The following is an 8,307-nucleotide window of genomic DNA, read 5'->3' as shown; positions in this document are numbered from 1 at the left end:
TCTAATCTTTATTTTTTCCTTTCTTCTTCTGCCTGGGGGCTTCTTTTGCTGTTGTCTTTCTATTTGTTTGAGTTGTAGTGTTAGTATTTTGATTTTGGTCTGATCCTCTTTTTTTGTGTGTGCACTTATTGCTATAAATTGATCTCTGAGCACTGCCTTAGGTGTGTCCCAAAGGTTTTGGTTTGATGTGTTTTCATTCTCATTTGATTCTAGGAACTTTTTAATTCCTTCTTTGATTTCTTCTATTACCCAGTGGTTTTTAAGCAAAGTGTTTTTTCAGTTTCCATGTATTTGATTTTTTTTTTTTCTTTGCTCTTCCTCTTATTGATTTCTACCTTTATGGTATTGTGATCAGAGAAAATGCTTTGTATTATTTCAATGTTTTTTATTTTATTGTGGGTTGCTTTGTGGCCTAAAATGTGGTATGTTTTGGAGAATGTTCCACGTGCTTTGGAAAAGAATTTATACTTTGTTGCTGTTGAGTGGAGTGTTCTATATATGTCTATGAGGTCAATTTGGTTGATTGGGGCCTTTAGAGCTTCTGTATCTTTGGTGTTCTGTCTTTTACTGAGAATGGAGTGTTGAAATATCCTAGTATTATTGTGGAACTATTTCTCTTTTCAGTACTGTTAGGGTTTGTTTTATGTATTTTGGAGCCCTGTTGTAGATGTTTATTGAGGTTATGTCTTCCTGATGAATTGTCTCTTTAATCATTATATAATGTTCTTCCCCATCTTTTATTGTTGATTTTGCCTTGATGTCTATTTTATCTGAGATTAGTATTGCTACTCCTGGTCTTTTTTGGTTATTGTTTGCCTGATATAGTTCTTCCATCTTTTGATTTTTAATATATTTATGTCTTTGTGTGTAGGGTGTGTCTCTTGTAGATACCGTATTGATGGGTCATTTTTTAAATTCATTCTGCCACTCCCTGTCTCTTTACTAGGTCCATTTAAGCTATTTACATTCGGTGTGATTATTGACAGATATGAGTTTGTCGCTGTCATAGTGTTGTGCTGTTTTTTTCTTTTTGTTTGTTTGTTTTTTTGTGGTGTTGACATTTTCTTCGTTCCCCTTACTTTCCTGTGCTGAGTTCTTTTTGTTTGTGGGTTTTCTTTTCTTTAGTTATTAAAGATTTTGTGTTTACTGAGTCTTTATGTTTTCTTCTTTTTTTATTTTGATGAGTAGGTTTATTAACTTTCTTTGCAGTTCTTTGAAATTTACCTTTATCTTTCTAAGTTTGAAGAAGTCTTTTATTACTTGATATTGTCTTGACTTCCTCTCCATTTGAAAGTTCTATACCTACACCCTTTATTCCCCCTTTAGTATTGTTTTGATATTGTCATCATTTACAGGTTGATGTCTTCGTTTCCCTGTTTTAAGTCTTTTAGTTTTGTTTTATTATTGAGAGTTCTTTACCCACGTTAGTATCTGGCTGATGCTTCCCTGTGTCCTGGACTCAGGTTTTTGTCTAATGTTGTTGGTTCACTAACCAAAGGACTCCCTTTAATATTGTTATAAGTTTGGTTTGGTTTTTATGAATTCCCTTAATTTCTGTTTATCTGGAAATGCCCTAACTTTGCCATTGTATTTGAGAGTTATTTTGCAAGATATATAATTCTTGGTTGACAGAGTTTTCTTTCAAGGATTTATAAATGTCATGCCAGTGCCTTCTTGCCTGCATAGATTCTACCGACTAATCAGAGCTTCGTCCTATTGTCTCTCCTTTGTAAGTGACTTTTAGTTTGTCTCAAGCTGGACAAACGAATCTCAGGATTCATTCTTTGTCTTTGGATTTGGCAAATGTGATTATGATATGTCTTGATGATTTTCTTTGGAGACCAATCTTATATGGGGTTCGTTGAGCGTCATGAATGGTCAGCTTCTCATCTTCCATGATATTTGGAAAGTTTTCTGCCACCAATTCTTCAATAATCTTCTTTGTGTTTTCCATTTTCTCCTCCAGTTCTGGAATTCCAATCACACACAAATTTTTGTTCTTGATTGTGTCCCACATGCTTGAGTTTTCTTCATTTTTCTTTATTTTTTTACTCTTATATTTCCCCAAAGTGGTGTCCATGGATTTGTCTTCAATCTCACTGATTCTGTCTTCCATTGCTTTAACCTTCTATTGAGTTGTCCATTTCTGAAATTTTGTTGTTTATCTTTTGGATTTTTAGTTGCTGTTTTTGTATGATTTATAATTTTTATTTATTTTATCATTTTGTTCTTGTATTATTTTCCTGAAATTTTCTATTACTTCGTCTGTATTTTCCTTGATTTTGTCTATGTTTGTGTTGGTTTTGTCTGTATTTTCCATGATTTTGTATATTTTTTCCTTGGTTTAGTCTGTGTTTTCCTTGATCTCTTTCCTAATCTCTTGGGGAGCTCTAAATATTAGTCTTTTGAATTTCATATAAGATAGTCAATTGCCTTTTCTTCTACCAAATTGTTTTCTGATTCTTTATTTTGGTCACTTGCTGGATCCATCTTGTTTTGCTTTCTTCTGTTTCAATATTATCTGATATATTCCAGACATTAAGTATTACTTTCTTTATTTATTGATTTTATGTTTATTCTGCTTTGCTTTTTTGTTTTGTTTTGATATGTTACAGCAAGCCAGCTGTGCTTTGCTGCTTGTTTGTCTGTGGGCATGATACCTCTCACCACCTTGCCCAGGTGGGCAGGGCAGCAGCTGGAAGGATGGGCCCACTTCACTGTACACTGGTTTGACAAGGTGGCTTAGGATGGACTGGGAGGATGCTGTTGCCTCCTGATGTTAGTCCAGCAATGTGGGAGCATTCACAGCCTCTTACAAGATGGGTGGGGGTGTTGGACATGGAGTGGTACAGGCTCACATACCACTGTCCAGCAGCTGATCAAGTGGCAGGAGGGGAGGAACAACGTGGGCCCAGTGCTGCAGTGGGCCATAGTGTTGGGGATGCTCTAGCCATGGTGGCACAGCAGGGGATTGTGGGAAGGGGGGAGGGTGGCTTATGGGGCTAGGTGTGAGGGAGAAAGAAAGAAAAAAAAGGTAGGTGTGGGTGGGGTGGGGCAGATCTGAGGCCCAGCGGGAAGGAGGGAGGTGGCATATGGGGCTAAGTTGGAGGTAGAAAGAACAGAAAGAAAGAAAAATAATAAAATAAATGGTGGCATGGTGGGAGCTGGTTGGTGGAAGCAGGGCAGACCTGGGGCAATGGCGGGCTGGTATGTTGGTGGCACTCTATCCATGGCAGCATGGCAGAGGCCAGCAGAAATGGCGATGAGGTGGCATATGGAGTGAGGAGGAAGGGAGAAAGAAAAGTAAGAAAGTAAAAAAGAGAAAATAAAAATGGCATCATGTCGGGAGCTGGCAGGAGGGGGCAGTATGGACCAAGAGCAGTGGCTGGGCAGTGGCTTTCTGGCCACAGTGGTGCTGCAGGGGCCTGCAAAAAGGGGGTGGTGATTACAGGTCTAGGTGGGAGGGAGAAAGAAAAATAATAATCAGGAAAAAAAGCCATGTGGCAGGAGGGGCCAGTATTAGCCCTGGGTTGGGGTGGGGGGTAGGCTCATATTGTGGACCCTGGCAGTGGGATCCACTAGGATGGGAGGTTCTTGCTTCTACTCACCAGAAGGGTGAGGGATGGGAAAGCACGTTTCTCTGGTTACCAGGTGCTCTGTCTCCTGTTGGGAGCTCCGTGAAGTTGCCTTCCCGTACTCCCTTTCTGGGATCATTGCTGGCTGTGCTTCAAGATGGTGACATTGTGCTATATTAGTTGGCAGGGGACCTCCACTCTGTATCTCTCCTCTTTCTCTGTTTTCCATCAGTTTCTTCTTCCATGTAGTGTTTGATCTAGTTCTTTATTCCCTCATTTGATGCTTCAGGTTCTAGGACTGACGTTTTTATCTGCTTTACTTAGTTTTTCGTGTCTTTGCTGCAGAGGGACAGCATGGTGCATCTGTCTAGGACACCATGTTGTCTGCATCTCTGGGCTGCTTTTTGAGCAGTGCTCGATGAAACTGAAAGACATGTAATTAAAGTATAAATCAATAAAAGCTAAATTAACATGGTCCAAAGTTAATCAAGTGATTAAATTTAGAATACAAAGTAGAAGATAGATTGAAGATTTATTAGTCTGTCCTAAATAGTGCTAATGTCTGTTGGGTAAAGAAATATTATGTGCGTAATGCTGAGACAGCATCCATAAAATTGTATTTACAAATGCACACACAAACACATACACATTTCAATTGTTAACAATATTCAAGTTGTTTATTTCTTTCCATTGTTCAAAATGCTATATTGAAAATATAACAATGAAAGAGATGTTACAAGGACTTTATCATGGTCTAGTACACAAATTATTACAGTATAATACATGCAAAAGAAGTAGAATGTAAACAGTACCCTCAGAACACAGAGAAAGAAGCAATAACATAAACCAGGTCTGGTACACAAATGATTACAGATAATACATGTAAAAGAAATGGTATGTAAACAGTACTCTCAGAACACAGAAGAAGAAGCAATAACATAAACCAGGATAGGAATACATACTTTATGGGAGATGTAACATTTGCATAAAATCCTGAAGAACATGTAAATTTTGGTTGAAGTACAAAAGAAAGAACAGTATTCCCATCATAGGGAACAGCCTGTGAGACAGCAAAACACTGAATAGGAAGCAGCTTAAATCCCAGTAACTAGATTGCACATGGTATAGTATAGAGGAGTGGGCACAAGCTAGGCAGTTTATCATGTGTCTTATGAATAACGGAAATGTGTCAAAGGTAAATTTGTTTTGTTTGTTTAGTTTTGCTTTTAAGACTGGGAAATTTTTCAATGATCATAGAGTTTACAAAATTAAATGACAGCAGAGTAGAGGTGGGTTAAACTTTATAGATCATGGAAGAAGACCAACTAGGCATTTATGTTACAGCCACTCCTACTGTAGTGCCACAGTTGCTGTTTACTGAATGCTTCTTTTTTCTTTCGTATCACTTCTTGCAACTAGGACTTATGTTGTTACCAGTCTCTGCCAACACTTTAATTAACCACTATCTATAGCTTATTCTTTTTCCTCTTTTGTGCAGTTCTTTCCCCTGGTTCATCTTTTTTTTTTTCTTTTTCCAGAATTTCTGAATGATAATTCCAGCAGTTGTGACTTTAAGGACAGTATACAACCATTGTTGTTGTTGTTGTTGTTGTTAGGTGCCATTGAGTTGATTTTGACTTATAGCAACCCCATATGATGAGTAGAACTGCCCCATAGGATTTTCTTGGCTGTAATCTTTATGGAAGCAGATAGCCAGGTCATACTCCCATGGAGACACTGGGTAGGTTCCAACCCCTAACTTTCAGTTAGCAGCCAAGGGTTTAACCATTCGTGTCACCAGGGCTCCTTTAGCAGGGCTAAATTCAAACCGTAAACCAAAGTATCCATAACGCCTCAGTTATTTCATCCTAATGGAAATGGAAGTCATATATACTTTTATCTTGATTTAATCCTCATCAGAGCTACAAAGCGTAAACACTAAACAATGTGTTATTCTTTGAGTCAAATAGTCTCATTTTAAAAATTTAGATAATGAAGTTCAGAGATGTTAAGCATTATTTTTCAAAGTAACTTAATATTGCTGAGGAGGCGGGGTCAAGATGGTAGAGTAGTCAGATGCTATCAGTGGACCCTCTTACAATGAAGACCTGAAAAAACAAGTGAATTGATTATACATGAAAATCTAGGAGCCCTGAACATCAAAGGTAAAGTTGAGGAACCAGACTGAGTGGCAGGGGAAGGGAGAGACAGTTCAGAAGCAGCGAGGAGCTGCCAGACCTGACCTGGGGAGAGCCTGAGCCCTTCAGGCCTGATCAGCTCATGGGTGAGTGGTAAGGCAGGCAAGCAGCAGTGCTTTGGAGGTGTATTGCACACCAGGAGATACCCAGCGGCAGAGTCTACTCAGCCACGCAAAACCAGTGAGAAGCAGCCTTCGATCGGCAAAAGCTAACTACTTCCGTATGGACTACCGTGCAGATCAAAAACACCCCCCTTAGAGAAAAACCTCTCTCCCATTTACCTCCCTGCTCCCTGCTCTGCACTGGGTCCTGGACGGGCTTCAGCAATTGCCGAGTCTCCCGGGCAGGAAGTAGGATCCGTCACAAGCCTGGAGCCATTTCCCAGCCTTGGAGGGTGAACAAATTAACCAACAGAGGAAAAAATAAACTGCCAGCTCCCCTAAGGCAGGAACCCAGGGTAGGGACAGCTCCTTTGCCTAGGCACATCCATAAGGGATCCATGGACTTTGAGTGCCTTTCCCCCTGCAAAGACGTGTTTGGGCCCATCTCAACAGCAAAGGCCCTCATTACCGCAGTACAACAGGGTATATACCTGAAGTCTAACTTCAACTGTTTCAGCTGTGAAGTGGTAGGTTCTTGATATTTGACACCGCTCTGCCCATTAAGCAGGTCTTCATCTACCCACATCAGGGGCCTGAGGACTGGTGGCTTCACCCACACCATCTAGCCATCTGCAGTAGAGGCCCATGAATAAGAGGTGCACCCCCATCCTTACAGCCAACAGCATTGGGTGCTCATAGTCTGGCTGCAAAATCCAACCACCTATGTGCTCTAGGGAACAGGGAAACGCCTTCCTCCTGGACACTCAGGGGTGGCCGTCAGCCCCCTGCCTTGCTCAGAGTGTATCCCCATATTGCAGCCAGATGCCTGTGCCTACCCCAATCACTCATGCCAGTCTAGGACTGTAGGTGAGAGCCTACACCACACACTTGGTGGCTATCTACCTGGGCACCTTAGCTGAATCCGTACAGGAGGAGTGGGTGGACTTCTGAGCCTACATACCTAGTAACAGATCTAACCACCTGGTGACAGGACAGTACCTTCAAAGTTGCCAAGAATCAAACTAGCTCATACGAGCAGCCTATTTGGGCACATCAAAACAAAACAAGAAGCTAGGACACAATATGCAAACATAAAATAAATAAATATAATAACATTGATGGCTTGGAGACAACAGTCAATATCAAATCACATAAAAAGGCAGTCCATGATGGCTTCAGCAAGCTCCCAAAATAAAAAATCAAGAAATTTTCCAGAGGAGGAAAATTTCTTGGAATTACCAGAGGCAGAATACAAAAGATTAATATACAGAACTCTTCAAGAAATTAAGAAGGAAATTAAGCAAACTGCATAACACGCAATAGAGGAAATCAAAAAGATTAGAGAAGAGCATAATGACAAATTTAACAGGCTGTAAGAATCCATAAAGAGACAGCAATCAGAAATCCAGAAGATTAACAATAAAATTTCAGAATTAGACAACTCAATAGAAAGTCATAGGAGCAGAAATGAGGCAATGGAAGTCAGAATTAGTGAGATTGAAGATAAAGCACTTGATACAAACTTATTTGAGGAAAAATCAGATAAAAGGATTTTAAAAAAATGAAGAAACTCTAAGAATTATGTGGAACTCTATCAAGAGGAATAACCTATGAGTGACTGGTATACTAGAACAGAGGGGATAACAAAAAACACAGGGAGAATTGGTGAAGATTTGTTGGCAGAAAAATTCCCTGATATTGTGAAAGACGAAAAGATATCTATTCAAGATACTTATCGAACCCCACATGGGGTAGATCCCAAAAGAAAGTCAGGAAGACATATTATAATCAAACTTGCCTAAACCAAAGATAAAGAGAGAATTTTAAAAGCGGCTAGGGATAAACGAAAAGTCATCTACGAAAGAGAATCAATAAGAATAAGCTCGGACTACTCAGCAGAAACCATGCAGGCAGGAAGGCAATGGGATGACATATATAAAGCCTTGAAGGAAAAAATAAAAAACCTGCCAGCCAAGAAATATATCCAGCAAAACTGTCTCTCAAATATGATGGCGAAATTAGTGCATTTCCAGATAAAAACAAGTTTAGAGAATTTACAAAAACCAAACCAAAATTACAAGAAATACTAAAGGCAGTCCCCTGGTTAGAAAATCAGTAACATCAGATAAAAACCCAAGACTAGACCACAGGACAGAGCACCCAGATATCAACCCAGATAGGGAAATCACAAAAATAATTCAAAGCTAAAACCCTAAAAATAGGGGAACAAATGTCAATATGTAAAAGATGACAACATTAAATCAAAAAAGACAGACTTAAAAAAATGTAGACATAGATTTTTCATATGGAGAAGAAGTCAAGGAGATACAAAAAAATAAAAGACTGGTAAAAACTTTGAAAAATAGGGGTAAATATTAAGGTAACCACGAAGGAAACTAACAATCCTACAAGTCAAAATAAAAAACTAGAAAA

Source organism: Trichechus manatus, unplaced genomic scaffold (assembly GCF_000243295.1).
Source record: "Trichechus manatus latirostris isolate Lorelei unplaced genomic scaffold, TriManLat1.0 scaffold00235, whole genome shotgun sequence".
Taxonomy (NCBI): domain Eukaryota; kingdom Metazoa; phylum Chordata; class Mammalia; order Sirenia; family Trichechidae; genus Trichechus; species Trichechus manatus.
Note: the sequence above shows the minus strand (reverse complement) of the source record.